The 15,649-nt window shown below is 43.4% G+C and overlaps 1 protein-coding gene across 1 annotated transcript in view; it reads right to left on the reverse strand.

Moving 5' to 3' along the window:
* C2CD4C (C2 calcium dependent domain containing 4C) overlaps positions 1 to 15,158 on the reverse strand; it is an 83,907-nt gene extending 68,749 nt beyond the window's left edge. The window contains exon 1 of the mRNA XM_069767818.1: positions 15,060 to 15,158. The gene's annotated coding sequence lies outside the window, so the exon portion shown is untranslated. The remainder of the gene's footprint in view (positions 1 to 15,059) is intronic.
* Between the last annotated feature and the right edge of the window lie 491 nt (positions 15,159 to 15,649).

A 15,649-nucleotide genomic window follows, 5' to 3' on the forward strand; every position in this document is an offset into this window, starting at 1 on the left:
CTGCGCTAGCGCGATATATCGTCGGCACTTGCGTTAGCAGCAGCCCGTTAGCGTATGTGCTGAACGGGCTGCTGCTAACGCAATGTGTACCCGGCCTAAGGCCAGAGTCACTACAGCGAGATACAACCGAGTCTCGCAGGTTAAACACAAGCTCTGGCACCGGCACTCCGGAGCGGAGCATTTGGCTCCATGTGTTGCTATGCGGCTGCACGCTCCGCTCCGGAGTGCCGGTGCCAGAGCTTGTGTTTAACCTGCGAGACTCGGCCGTATCTCGCTGTGTGTGATCCCGGCCTAAGGCTGTGCTTACACTACTCTTGTAACAGTTTTCACATTCTATTTGTCTGTTCCATTTCTAGGAAATGAAAAAAAAAAAGATGCATTAGGCAACTGATGCAAAAAGGATCAGGGCCGGCGTCAGCTCCCCAAATGCCGGGGCCCTGGGGAGAGAGGGGGGCCCACTCATGCTGTCATAGATACAGCTGGGAGAGCAGAGCAGGAGATAACATGCTCTCTCCGCCTACAAAGTCACTGCTGGCTGCGTTCTCTTAACCCCTATGTGCCAGCTCTGACACAAGCATCTTATCACTCAGTGAGTGCAGCCAGGCAGGCACACATAGGGGTTAAGAGAAGGCAGCCAGCGTGACATTGTTTGTGGGGGGAGAGTGCACGTTCTCTGCTCTGATCTCCGCCCCTGGCTGGCTGCCGTGCTGCTGAAGTTATGAGGCAGATTCAGGAGGAGCTCCTAGTCCTACCAGTGCATGAGTGAGTGGCGCTGCTATATACTATGTGGGCTGCGCTGCTATATACTACGTGGGCTGCTATATGCTACTTGGGCTGCTATATACTACATGGCTGCTATATACTATGTGGGCAGTGTTATATACTACATGGCTGTGTTTATATGCGATCATGAATCGGGGTATGTGTTAAAGGGGGGCCCACTGAGACTCTTTCGCCCGGGGCCCTCAAAAACATGGAGCCGGCCCTGCATTGATTAGTACGGGGTCTGTCTTGTGTTCCTTCATGCAACTGGTTCTTTTTCTTCCTTTCTAAAAACAGCGGAACCTAGATGGACCCATAATAGCCAGTGAGGTTTCTCTGCTTCCATTTGTACCAGTTATGCAATGGATCCTTTTTTTACATTAATTTGTTTATTATAAAAATGCAACAAACAAAATGTCAAAACATTAGTGTGAATATAGCCTTAGTGGAGCTGCTAAGAGTAAATGCTTATATATCTAATCCTAACCTCTTCACCCCGGAACATTTTCCATTTTTTTTTCCATGTCTTTTTTGCTCCCCTTCTTCCCAGAGCCGTAACTTTTATTTTTCCATCAATACAGCCATGTGAGGGCTTGTTTTTTGCGGGACGAGTTGTACTTTTGAACGACACAATTGATTTTACCATATAATGTGCTGGAAAACAGAAAAAAAATTCCAAGTGTGGTGAAATTGCAAAAAAAAGTGCAATTCCACAATTTTTTTTTGTTTTGATTTGTTTTGTTTGTTTTTTTTACCATATTCACTAAATGCAAAAACTGATGAAGTCTGGAGCTAGGTGAGAGGGTTTTTTGCGCGCCGAGCTGATGTTTGTATTGATACCATTTTGGTGCACATATGATCTTTTGGTCGCCTGTTACTGCATTTTAATACAATGTTGCGTCGACCAAAAAAACTTAATTCTGGAGTTTTGACACATATATATATATATATTTAATATTTCTAAAAACATTTTTATTTGCTTTTTACCAGTTTCAGTAGTCTCCATTGGAAGCTACAATCATCCGATTGCTTGTCCTGCAGCCCTGCTCTGTGCAGCAGAAATACTTACTTGCTATGAGAGCTGATCACGAGGCAGCGCTCATAGCTATCCGGCTCTGACAACCACAGGGATTTCCTGCAGACCTCAGGTTGTCATGCTAACCCATCGGCGACCCCCGGTAATGTGACACGGGCATGGTTTGTGACACGCTCATGGCGCAAGCATGTTAAATGCCGCTATCAGAGATTAACAGCAGTATTTAACATGTTAACAGCCATGGGTGGATTATGATTCCACCTGTGGCTGTTAGGGGCACATGTGAGCTAATTAAATCAGCTGACATGTGCAAGAAAAGATGCACGCTCAGCGCCAGAGCCCACATCAAAAGGGGAGAACCAACATGCACCATACATGTACGGCACATGCCGTGAAGTGGTTAATGTAGGTTCTCAGTACTGAAGACATGTGAGGAAAATTTAAATGGGATGGTTTTCATGTAAAGCATTGTCATATTGACTAAAAATTAAACATAAAATCCAAGGCCCATATTCACGAAGGTTTTTGACTAAATTCTGGAGTAACACATCTTAAGGTTTAGTAAAAGGTTTGCACCACACAAAGTTGCTTAAGAATGTTGCAACTTTTGGCAAAACCCATCTCAAGAAAAATTCATTAAAAGTTACTGTCTACTTAATGCCAGAAATGTTACTTCAGTCACTGATGTTACTTTCTGGTGAGGGGCACGAGGAATAAGATGTGCCAAATTCATTAAGTGGGGTACGCCTCTTAATGAAAAAGGTTTTTTTTATTCCTGAATGCCCCTCATTAGGACTGGTGTACAAAATACTAGTCTTAATAAATTGGGGCCAAAGAGTCCTAAATGGTTGACAATAGATGCATTGCTAACTAAAAAATTGATGACAAAATCGTGGAAAAGTTAGCAATTATTTTCAGTGTAAACACTTGCTGTAGCTGTGCTATAGGCAAGAATTGGTTTGCTTGCTGGTAATTACACTTTTTTTGGTCTAAAAATAGGCTTACATTGCCGTGTGTAAACAGGCATGTGCCGGTCATTAGTAAGCAATAGTGATGAGCGAGTGTGCTCGTTACTCAAGTTTTCCGAGCATTCTCGGGTGATCTCCGAGTATCTTGGGTGTGCTCATAGAATGTTTGTGTCTCCGCAGCTGCATGATTTGCGGATGTTAGACAACCTGAGCACATGCACGGATTGCCTGTTTGCTAGGGAATTCCCACATGTATTCAGGCTATCTAGCAGCCGCAAATCTTGCAGCTGCAGGGACACAAACACATTCTATGAGCACACCCAAGATACTCGGAGATCACCCGAGAATGCTCGGAAAACTCGAGTAACGAGCACACTTGCTCATCACTAGAAGGCAAGTCTGAAAGAGAGGAGCAAAAAAAAAAAAAAGCGATGTTAGAAACTATCAAGGTTTCAACAAACCTTATTGCTACACATACAGGCATGTCTCTTGAGCGTTAACGACTTGCTGTATCATTGTGGTTGTACAAATCTATCCTCACGTATATAGTGACCTCAGCTATCCCTATGTCAGATATTCTTTTCTGGAATTACAGTACATGAGGAATCACATAGCAGAACCCTACAATTGGATTCTCTCCAACCTGAAACCACTATTCACTGGTAACAGTAGATCTCATTCACCTACCCAACAAATGTAGACAACAGACTTTAGGATTAGTGTCTCTTTCAAGCAAAAATGGTTTCCCCATCTCTAGTCATAATCCACTGGATGTTGCTCTAATACAGTACATTTGCTTTATTTTTGTTTTTGCAGTTTTCTTCTGTTGTAACATTTTATATTAGAAATAGAAATGGGAATGCTGTTAAAAAAGTAATAGATCGCAAAGCATTTTCTTTAGATTTGGTATCCTGGATACAAACTTATCTTTTATTTTGTTTTAGGACAATTTTCATAATTTTATTTAACTAATAATACACTAATTTCATATTTAAAAAGTTTAAAGGACAATATTCTGAGCAAGGAGAGAAAGACAGAAGGGGCCCACCAGTTTTTATTCTAATCCCTTGTGCCACAACTTGCCCCTGAGATGGCTAGTATTAGTAAGAGGTAAAGTACTCCATAATATTCTCACCTTCATATGCCTTCTTTTTAAAGGGGGTTTTCCCACAAAGTTAATTTTGATCAACATTTTAAATCAATAGATCTTGGAATAATGAAAAATTCCACAATTAGATAGGTTTTAAAAAAAAGCTCCTGTGCTGAGATAATCTTATGCATGTGCCCCTGCTGTGTGCTGTGTAATGGCTGTGTCTGCAGGAACATGGTCTGATCATACCACATCTCCTGGGCAGGGGAGGATGCCAGGCAGTATACAGACATTACAGGAGGGGATCGCTAATTATTCGAGATGCGAGATGTTTTGCTTCAGAAAAAGAATCAGCTGTGATCCCATGCTGTAATATCTGTGTTAGGCCGGGATCACACACAGTGAGATACGGCCGGGTCTCGCAGGTTAAAACCAAGCTCTGGCGCCGGAACTCCAGAGTGGAGCGTGCGGCCGCATAGCAATACATGGAGCTGCACGCTTCGCTCTTTAGTTCCGGTGCCAGAGCTTGTTTTTAACCTGCGAGACTTTGCCGTATCTCGCTGTAGTGTGACTCCGGCCTTACACTTTTGCTCACCCCTCCCTGCCCAGCAGCTGTCGTATGAGCAGACCATGTTTCAGCACATACCTAACCACATAACACAAGACCCAGCAGGATCACAGCAGTTCCATAATTTTTCCCCTATGCTTGGTTCAAAAAAAATGGAAACCATTATTGACTGCCACATTTTTTGTTCTTGATCTTTTTTAGTATTTCTTAATAAAGCCAGAAAGTTGCCATTTGAAATGACTTTAGTTTTGTGCCATGTCTGTGATCTGCTTTTTTCTACAAAATTAAACAACTGAATGAACATCCTCCAAGGCCAGTGATTCCATAACTTTTGCCAGGGGTTGTATCTACACAAAATGCATTTTTCTCTCATTGTTAACAAATTTGTCTAAATCTGTTAGTGAGCTCTTTTCCTTTGCCAAGAAAATCCATCCATCTGACAGGTATGGCATATCAAGCTGCTGATTAGACAACATGATTATTGCACAGGTGGCTGGCCACGATAAAATTTGCAGTTTTATAACACAGCATAATGCCACAGAAGTTTTGAGAGAGCGTGCGATTGGCATACTGACTGCAGGAATGTCCACCAGATCTGCTGTCTGTTAATTGAATGTTCATTACTCTACCATAAGCCATCTCCAAAGGCACTTCAGAGAATTTAGCAGTATATCCAAAGTCTTCGATATTTGAGTTCAGTTCATGAAAAATGGGAGCAAAAACGAATGTGTTGCGTTTATATTTTTGTTCAGTGTAGTTAATGGTTGAAGGGTCATCCATATTGTAAAACACAAGTCCATGTAAAAGAGAACCATTCACTTGATTTTTTAGTTTAAAGCGAACCTGTTACCACTTCCCGAATGTGTGATATCGTCCAGAGAAGAAATTATGGGATCAGCAAACGCAAACGTGAGTTGTGTAATACTCCCACACCACACAACAGACAGGACATTCTATTTCATTTGCAGGATGCCAGTACAGCAGCCCCTCACCATGACTACCGCCCTGGCCACCTCACAGAAACACGAGAAGCAATTGAATGAAACTGAAAAGGAGAAGATACAGAATAGTATTAGAAAAAAATGTTGACAGTGAATGTGATAAATGAGTAGAACAGGATGCTACAAGAGTTGGTGAATTCTCCTTCAATGGAAGACTTCAAATAGGTTCGACAAACATCTGTCTCAAATGGTTTAGTGAATCCTGCATTGAGCAGGGGGTTGGACATGATGACCCTGGAGGTCCCTTCCAACTCTAACATTCTATGATTCTATGATATTGGCCAAACAAATCAAGGCAAATGCAGCGTTCTCAGCGTGTTCATATGAGACAAACCTTGTCTCAGTAAAAGAAGCTGAGCCTGACTGCAGCTGTGACCTTCTCAGTAGGAGTTTACTTGTCCCCTCTATGACATGACCATTTTTTGGTTGGCAATTCTCAGAGGAGAAAAGTAATTCCCACAGAAAATTCTGTGGTATATGCCCAGCTTATTGAAGGGTTCCAGAATCAATAGATGAAGTACTCGGCATAAAAAAAAAATCCAGTGAAAGGTCCGCAATAAAGTGTTTTGTTTGTCTCTATATTTTTGTTCTTTCATTTTTATTATTATTTTATATGAAGTGTCTTGTTTTTATTTGGAAGTCACAGCTGGCAGTGGTTGACAATATGTATGTTGGTAATTGTAGGTTTTTCCAGTAGCCTGTTCTTACTTTCAGTCAAATTGCTGCTAGGTACAGGATTTTTTTTTTCAGGAGCCTATTTCTGGCATCATTTTTTGCCATCTTTATGTAACGAGGAGGGTGGAACCACTGTACTGTGGTCCGAGGACAACTTGGAGGGGTGTGACTGGGTAAGCACCTGAGTTTTCACTAGAGTCCCTGATGGTGGGGTTATATATAGGTCCCGATCAACACCAGGTGCTACTCTAGGACAGAAAACGAATGCACGGCAGCTGCCCCCCAGGGGACAAGAAGCTGGAACGGCCCAGTAGGAGTGTACAGCTAATACAGCAAGGCACGCCAGGAAAACAGGGCCCAAGGATGCTGACAGGTACTGTTGTTATACAGAAAGCACTGGCAGGTTCGGAATGAACTGTCAGGAATAACCATTGGCAGGTGCAGAGCGAATCGTCTGGTATACAGAAGAGCACTGGCAGGTGCGGGCTGGTATCACTGAAATATAGATAGGCATGCAAGTATTGGCAGACAGGTACTGGACAGGTAGACTGACTGGTAGGTAGTAGAGAACCTGACAACTAGCAAGCGTGCCAAGGACAGACTAACCACATTGCTCAGGCACCTTCATGCTGGAGTGGGTGCCTTAAATAGTAAGTGTTCCCCAGCTATTGGCTGGGAGCACTTTGGGATGGCACGCTCGGCCTCTTTAAGAGGGAGGTAGCGTACCCCAAGCACAGTGCGTGTTTCCCAGGCAGCCACCGCCAAGGTAGCAGGAGGAAGACAGGGGTTGCGGCGGTGAGTGAGGAAAGAGGAGCAGAGTGCAGGGACACCGATGCTACACTTTAGAAGGCATCACCTATCTATAGAATGGGTGATAACATGCTGATTGATAAGAGTTAGACCAATGGGACCCCAAGAATGGGTCTCCCCATCTGAATGGGGCAGTGGCTGAACATATGCACCACGGCTCCATTCCTTCTCTATGGGATTGCCGAAAGATGGAAATCACTATTTAAGAGAATACCCTGTTGCCTGCAACATTGATTGGTTAGTTTAAGGTAAAAGTTGATTGAATACCCCCTTAACTTGCGGTCCACCTGACTTTTTCCCCTGACAGATAATGTTGGGGGAAGAGAAAGATCCTGCAGTTGGAATGCCAATTGCCAAATCTTTCATATTTACAGGGAGATAAGCAGCAGGCAAAGGTTGACTCGAAGTAAGATTGCTATCAGCTAAGCAGTGTTTTGGCCCACAGCGTGCTTTAGTAATCAAGCTGTGACCAACTCTTGGCCATTAAAAAATCTTCTCATATATGTCCATTTATAAAGCATGGAAAATTGTATTGGTTCTAATATGTTCAAAAACTGTGGCAGTTTAGTACATACAGTGAAGGAATTAATTATTTGATCCCTTGTTGATTTTGTAAGTTTGCCCACTGACAAAACATAAACAGTCTATAATTTTAAGGGTAGGTTAATTTTAACATTAAGAGATAGAATATTAAAAATATAATCCAGAAAATCAAATTGTATAAATTACCGTATTTTGCAGATTATATGAAGCTTCGGATTTTAAGATGCACCCCAAATTTTGAGGAGAAAAATGGGAAATTTTTATTTTTTTTTAATAAAATGGTGGTGCTTCTTATAATCCATGCGTCTTACTGCTTACCGGGGTGGTGGCTGTGGTGAAGCGGGGTCCCAAGGTTGCTGCTGGCGGAGGCAGGAGTGGGGCGATGAGGCAAGCCGCAGGCTGGGATGAGGGGGTGTTCGGATGTGCAGCATGGTGCTGCAGGAGTGTCTGGCGATGCTGCGGAGGATCTGCCGACATTTTGTGAAAGGCCAGAGTCCCCACAGTTCCATGGTTTCCTATTTGGTGGACTCTGGGAAAATGGCTGCTGGAGGGCGGCACATGCACAGATGGATATCTCGGCACCAAGATTTCGGGAGATGAGCTCTCGGCGCTCATCTCCGGAGATCTTAGTGCTGAGATATCCACCTGCGCCGCCCCCTGGCAGCCATTTTCCCAAAGCCCACCACATAAGAAACCATGGTACTGCAGGGGCTCTGGCCTTTCACATAATGTCAGCAAAACCCACCGCAGCACTGCCGGACAACCCCAAAGCACCACCGGACACCCCTTCATCATGGCCCGAAGCAACAGTTCCAGTAAGCTATATCTGCATTATAAGACACACCCCCATTTCCCCCCCCCCCCAAATTTAGGGTGAAAAAAAGTGCGTCTTATAGTCCGAAAAATACAGTATATACAGATGCATCTCACAAAATTAGAATATGATCAAAAAGTTAATTTGTTTCAATTCAACACGTAAAGTGAAACTCATATTATATAGAGTCATTACACACAGAGTGATCTATTTCAAGTGTTTATTTCTGTTAAAGTTGATGATTATGGCTTACAGCCAATGAAAAGCCAAAAGTCATTATCTCAGAAAATTAGAATACTTTATAACACCAGCTTGAAAAAATGATTTTAAAATCCGAAATTTTGGCCTACTGAAATGTATATTCAATAATTGTACTTAATACTTGGTTGGGGCTCCTTTGGCATCAATTACTGCATCAATAGGGCATGGAATGGAGGCGTTCAGCCTATGGCACTGCTGAAGTGTTATGGAAGCCCAGGTTGCTTTGATAGCAGTCTTCCGTTCCTCTGCATTGTTGGGTCTGGTGTCTCAACTTCCTCTTTACAATGCCCCATAGATTATCTATGGGCTTACTGTTAGGCGAGTTTGCTGGCCAATCAAGCACAGTGATGGTGTTGTTTTTAAACCAGGTATTGGTACTTTTGGCAGTGTGGACAGGTGCCAAGTACTGCTGGAGAATGAAATTTCCATGTCCAAAAAGCTTGTCGGCAGAGGGAATGAAGTGCTCCAAAATTTCCTGGTAGATGGCTGCGCTGACTTTGGTCTTGATAAACACAGTGGACCTACACCAGCAAATGACATGGCTCCCCAAACCATCACTGATTGTGGAAACCTCACACTTGACCTAAAGCAGCTTGGATTGTCTGTCTCTCCATTATTCCTCCAGACTCTGGGACCTTGATTTCCAAGGTCTAGTGTGAAGTATCCACAATCAATGATAGTTTCAGGAGCCATGTCATCTGCTGTTGCAGGTCCACTGTGTTTTATCAAGGCCAAAGTCAGCGCAACAGTCTATCAGGAAATTTTAGAGCACTTCATGCTTCTATCTGCCGACAAGCTTTTGGACATGGAAATTTCATTCTCCAGCAGGACTTGGCCCTGACCACACTGCCAAAAGTACCAATACCTGGTTTAAAAACAACACTATCACTGTGCTTGATTGGCCAACAAACTCCTCTGACCTTAAAGGGAACCTGTCACCTGAATTTGGCGGGACTGGTTTTGGGTCATATGGGCGGAGTTTACGGGTGTTTGATTCACCCTTTCCTTACCCGCTGGCTGCATGCTGGCTGCAATATTGGATTGAAGTTCATTCTCTGTCCTCCATAGTACACACCTGCGCAAAGTAATCTTGCCTTGCGCAGGCGTGTACTACGGAGGACAGAGAATGAACTTCAATCCAATATTGCAGCCAGCATGCAGCCAGCAGGTAAGGAAAGGGTGAATCAAACACCCGAAAGCTCCGCCCATATGACCCAAAACCAGTCCCGCCAAATTCAGGTGACAGAGTTCCTTTAACCCCATAGAGAATCTGTGGGGTATTGTCAAGAGGAAGAGGAGAGACACCAGACCCAACAATGCAAACGAGCTGAAGGCTATCAAAACAACCTGGGCTTCCATAACACCTTAGCAGTGCCACAGACTGATCGCCTCCATGCCATGCAGCATCGATGCAGTAATTGATTCCAAAGGAGCCCTGACCAAGTACTGAGTGCATTTACTGTACATACATTTCAGTAGTCCAACATTACGGATTTAAAAATCTTTTTTTTTCAAGCTGGTGTTATAAAGTATTCTAATTTGCTGAGATAATGACTTTTGGGTTTTCATTGGCTGGAAGCCATAATCATCAACATTAACAGAAATATACATTTGAAATAGATCACTCTTTTTGTAATGACTATATAATACACATACACATAATACACTCGATATAATATACAAGTTTCACTTTTTGTATTGATGAACTGAAATAAATTAACTTTTTGATGATATTCTAATTTTATGAGATGCACCTGTAAATGTATTTGCATTTTGCAGTGAGAAATAAGTATTTGATCCCTCTGGCCAACAAGTCTTAACACTTGGTGGAAAAACCATTGTTTTCAAGCACAGCAGTCAGACGTTTTTTGTAGTAAATGATGAGGTTTGCGCACATGTCAGAAGGAATATTGGTCAGCTCCTCTTTGCAGATCAACTTTACATCATTAAGATTTTAAGGCTGTCGCTTGGCATCTCGGGGCTTCAACTCCCTCCATAAGTTTTCTATGGGATTAAGGTCTGGAGACTGGCTAGGCCACTCCATTACCCTAATGAGCTTCTTTTTGAGCCACTCCTTTGTTGCCTTGGCTATATGTTTTGGGTCATTGTCTTGCTGGAAGACCCAATCACGCCCCATTTTTAATGTCCTAGCCGAGAGGAGTAGGTTGTCATTCAGGATTTTACGGTACATGGCTCCATCCATTCCCCCATTGATGCGGTGTAGTAGTCCTGTGCCCTTAGCAGAGAAACAACCCCAAAACATAATGTTTCCACCTCCATGCTTGACAGTGAGGACAGCGTTCTTTGGGTCATATGCAGCATTTCTCTTCCTCCAAACATGGTGAGTTGAGTTAATGCCAAAAACCTCAATTTTTGTCTCATCTGACCACAGCTCCTTCTCCCAATCACTCTCAGAATCATCCAGGTGTTCACTGGAAAAACTTAAGGTACCTTCACACTGACCAACTTCACAACGATATCGCTAGCGATCCATGACGTTGCAGCGTCCTGGATAGCGATATTGTTGTGTTTGACACGCAGCAGCGATCTGAATCCTGCTGTGACATCGTTGGTCGGAGCAGAAAGTCCAGAACTTTATTTCGTCACTGGATCTCCCGCAGACATCGCTGAATCGGCGTGTGTGACGCCGATTCAGCGATGTCTTCACTGGTAACCAGGGTAAACATCGGGTTACTAAGCGCAGGGCCACACTTAGTAACCCGATGTTTACCCTGGTTACCAGTGTAAATGTAAAAAAAAAAACACTTCATACTTACATTCCTGTGTCTGTCGCGTCCCTCGGCGTTCTGCTTCCCTGCACTGTCAGCGCCAGCCAGCCGTAAAGCAGATTACAGCGGTGACGTCACCGCTGTGCTTTACGGCCAGCCGGCGCTCACAGTCAGTGCAGGAAAGCACAGTGACGGGGGACAGACACCGGAATGTAAGTATGTAGTGTTTGTTTTTTTTTTACATTAGCACTGGTAACCAGGGTAAACATTGGGTTACTAAGCGCAGCCCTGCGCTTAGTAACCCGATATTTACCCTGGTTACCAGGGGACTTCGCATAGTTGGTCGCTGGAGAGCTGTCTGTGTGACAGCTCTCCAGCGACCACACAGCGACGCTGCAGCGATCGACATCGTTGTCTAGATCGCTGCAGCATCGCTAAATGTGACGGTACCTTTAGACGGGCCTGCACATGTGTCTTCTTCAGCAAGGGGACCTTGCAGGCACTGCAGGATTTTAAACCTTTACAGAATAATGTGTTACCAATGGTTTTCTTGGTGACTGTGGTCTCAGCTGCCTTGAGATCATTAGCAAGTTCCCCCTGTGTAGTTTTAGGCTGATCTCTCAACTTCCTCATGTTCAAGGATACCCCACGAGATGAGATTTTGCATGGTGTCCCAGATCGATGTTGATTGACAGTCATTTTGTATTTCTTCTTACTATTGCACCAACAGTTGTCTCCTTCTCACCCAGCATCTTACTTATGGTTTTGTAGCCCATTCCAGCTTTGTGCAGGTCTATGATCTTGTCCCTAACATCCTTAGAAAGTCATGCCCATGTTGTAGAAGTTAGAGTCTGACTGATTAATTGAGTCTATGGACAGGAGTCTTTTATAAAGGTGATTATGTAAGACAGCTGTCTTTAATGCAGGTAACGAGTAGATTAGAAGCGTCTAACTAGTCTGTAGGAGCCAAAACTCCTAGTGGTTGGTAGTGGATCAAATACTTATTTCTCACTGCAAACAAATTTATACAATGTGATTTTCTGGATTTTATATTTGATATTCTATCTCTCAATGTTAAAATTAACCTACCTTTAAAATGATAGACTGCTCACGTCTTTGTCAATGGGCAAACTTACAAAATCATCAAGGGATCAAATAATTATTTCCATCACCGTACTGGAGAATATTTGCTCCTTGAAACTCCCTGGACAAGGTCCTATGGTTTTGGGTTGTGAAGAAAACTGCTGTTCGGCGAACACTTCTTTGGTCAACAACTACCTCTCCCCAATACACATGAATGTTTGGTTTGCTTAAACGTTCATGTGCTCTCAATGAGGAGGGTGGAGAAGGCAACATCCAGACAAGTCGTGTAAGCAGCTTATCTTCCAGAAGATAAATGAAACTGCTCATTGTTTATCTTTGACATCAACCCAACGAACTTAGCGCGTTCAGTTGACTTTTATCTGATATTTTGGGGCCTTTATTCTACATCACAGCACAAAGTAGAAACATCGTGGTAGATATCCATAAGGGAATGCAGAGGTAACAATTGCATTTGGGCCATGATATCTTACGGCTCTCATACACATTAGACAAATATCATTTGAACCCACAAATACTGACATGTTCGGCAGACAATATAATGTGTATGGAAACCTTAAGATACCATGGCCCAAATGAATCGTCATCAGCAGCTGGTGATAGAACCTGTGTGAGTGACACCAGCCCTGCCCCCTGATGATGATTCATTTGAGGGCGGTGGTAGAAGCTGTGGGGCGGCGCTGGTGTCAGTTACTTCTGTCACCAACACTGACAATGTTTTCTTTCAGTTACAATTTATGGCGGAGGCAGCGGTTGAGGCAGAATGCTGGCGCTGCACTCACCTCTTCCACAGCTTCTATCACTCAGGACATCTTCAAAGGGGGCGGTGATGCAAGAAACTAGTAACTGCATTGTTGCCCCCTGTGATGTCCTGTTCCAGGAGGGGTGATGGACTCTGCAGGGAATGGCTGCATCCCCAGCCTCCCATGACATTATGTTTGAGACTCTTCTCAAATGAAACCTCACAGAAGTACAGTAAAAAAAAAAGACATTTACCTAGTTATGAAAAGTGTAGGGTGTTCTGTAATAAAGCAAATTGCAAAAGTGGTTAGGGGGCAAAGATAGATAGTTAGAAAATACATTTTAGATGCTGGAGCATCCCTTTAAGTTAAACCTCTCATGAGTCATGATAAAACAGTACCCTATGTCTTTATATTGTGTAATATGGCCATACAGGAACGTTAGGTGTCACAAGCACATACAGCTGTGTCCATAAAGGAGACTTATAAGAATCTTTATCTTTAGAACATTATAAGTGCCAGATGCAGCTCTTCAATGCTTTTCTGAGCCTCTCATACTTTTCCCATTTTCACAGTATGACATTTATCATCTTTTTTGTTTGTTTGTAAACGTCTGCATAATTTCATTCCTTTTAGGTTTGCTCTTGCAGCCTATTTTTCCCCTCTGCCTTTATAACTGAGTTATTTTAATGCAATGAGGCAAATTTTAAGCATTTTCAGACTCAATTCGTTAGTAACATTTTTGCAGATCTCGCTTTGTAAACCCTATTAAGCGTTATTCACAATTATTATTAAAATGTTTTACCCATCATCCGAGAATAATCCAAAACATCCAGATTACAATCTGAAAGATGGATAGCAAGTATTTACACTGGCATAGTATTGTAGCAAACTATAAAGATTATTTTAAGTGATAGATCTTTGGAAACAAACCAATCTACAATAACAACCGAATTGGTAAAAAAAAAAATCTCCCATTTGTGGCAAACATAAAGATTTAGTGTAAATCAAAGAAAAAAATTATTCCAGGAATATATTATTACATGTTTTCCCTGTGGCTCCTCTAATGGAGGAAGAATTATTAGGTCTATGGGCAGCTGTTGGGCGATGAACTGCGCGTAGGGCTTAGATACAACTACAATACAGATAAGGGGCCATAAACAAATATTGGCCATGGTTGCCTTCAATAGAATAAAATAATAATAATAATAAATAATAATATATATCTAGCACAGGCTGCCACCGGTAAATGGCATCAGGTCTCTTCTGCCTCCCACCTGTCAGCCCTTTATGGTGCCCACCTGCCATTCACAGGTCACAAGCCCAGCCATTAGGAGGGCTAATAATGGCTTGTCAACCCAAGCTCACTAATACACAATGGAAAACTTGAATCAATGTTGCTCCAGCATTTTCTCCTTGGCTGCTGTCAATGATCTGATTATAGATGGAGCAGAACTGCGTTTCTCCCTTAACTCTTTCACACTGCATTGTCATATTCTTCATATTCTCACACAATAATTGCGGATAATCAGAACTAATATAAATAATACCTCATAAAAGGAATATACAAACTAGCATTACGGTTTTACAGGGGAAACTAAGAGTAAATGGACTATAAGAAAGCAGTAGGTCTAGCTGCAGTCCTATGTAAATCCCCAGGAAGCACAATGTTACTGTGATGAGTTGTGGCAAATAAACCCAGCTCTGCTTCACTGTGATCACTGTCATGGGAATAGTATGTGGCAGAGAGGCAGCACAAGCTACAACAGGCAAATAGATGAAGAAGATGATGGAAGGTGACTGCTGCACAATGACACTGTCATCCCCCCACCAGTGGTAGCCTGGCAGGCACAAGCCCCAGCTGCCTGGCAAAGTCAGGAATATTAGGAAGTCATGGAAGCCAGGGATTGCCCAGCTAGGAGCACAGGGCACCAGAGTGGGTGCTGTGCTTTGTGACCCACCTGTAGGTCCTGCTCCGGCTGTTGTGCAGTATGCCGAGGCTCAGCAGCAGCTCCTGGTAAGCCGGGCGCTCTGTGCCTGCATCTATGGACTGTGTGTGTCTGCTCGGAAGTGGCCGGGACTCTGCTGTTATATACACAGCTCGCAGCCCTGCCAGCCAACCATATGTATCCCTCCTCTCACACCTCCCCGCTCTGGGAGGCACCCAGCCAGCCTCACCTAGCCTCCCTGGGGAGCAGCAAGGGTGCCCATAGTGTGCCCGTCTGTGCAGTCAGGGTCTGATACTAGGCTATAGGGAGCTGAATCCATGTGTGTAGGAGGCTGGATGGAGATCCGATGTGTACACCTGCTCTTACCTGCTGGCAGACATGTTGGATGGAGATCCGATGTGTACACCTGCTCTTACCTGCTGTCAGACATGTTGGATGGAGATCCGATGTGTACACCTGCTCTTACCTGCTGGCAGACATGTTGGATGGAGATCCGATGTGTACACCTGCTCTTACCTGCTGGCAGACATGTTGGGTGGAGATCCGATGTGTACACCTGCTATTACCTGCTGGCAGACATGTTGGATGGAGATCCGATGTGT

Source organism: Ranitomeya imitator, chromosome 1 (assembly GCF_032444005.1).
Source record: "Ranitomeya imitator isolate aRanImi1 chromosome 1, aRanImi1.pri, whole genome shotgun sequence".
Classification (NCBI taxonomy): Eukaryota; Metazoa; Chordata; class Amphibia; order Anura; family Dendrobatidae; genus Ranitomeya; species Ranitomeya imitator.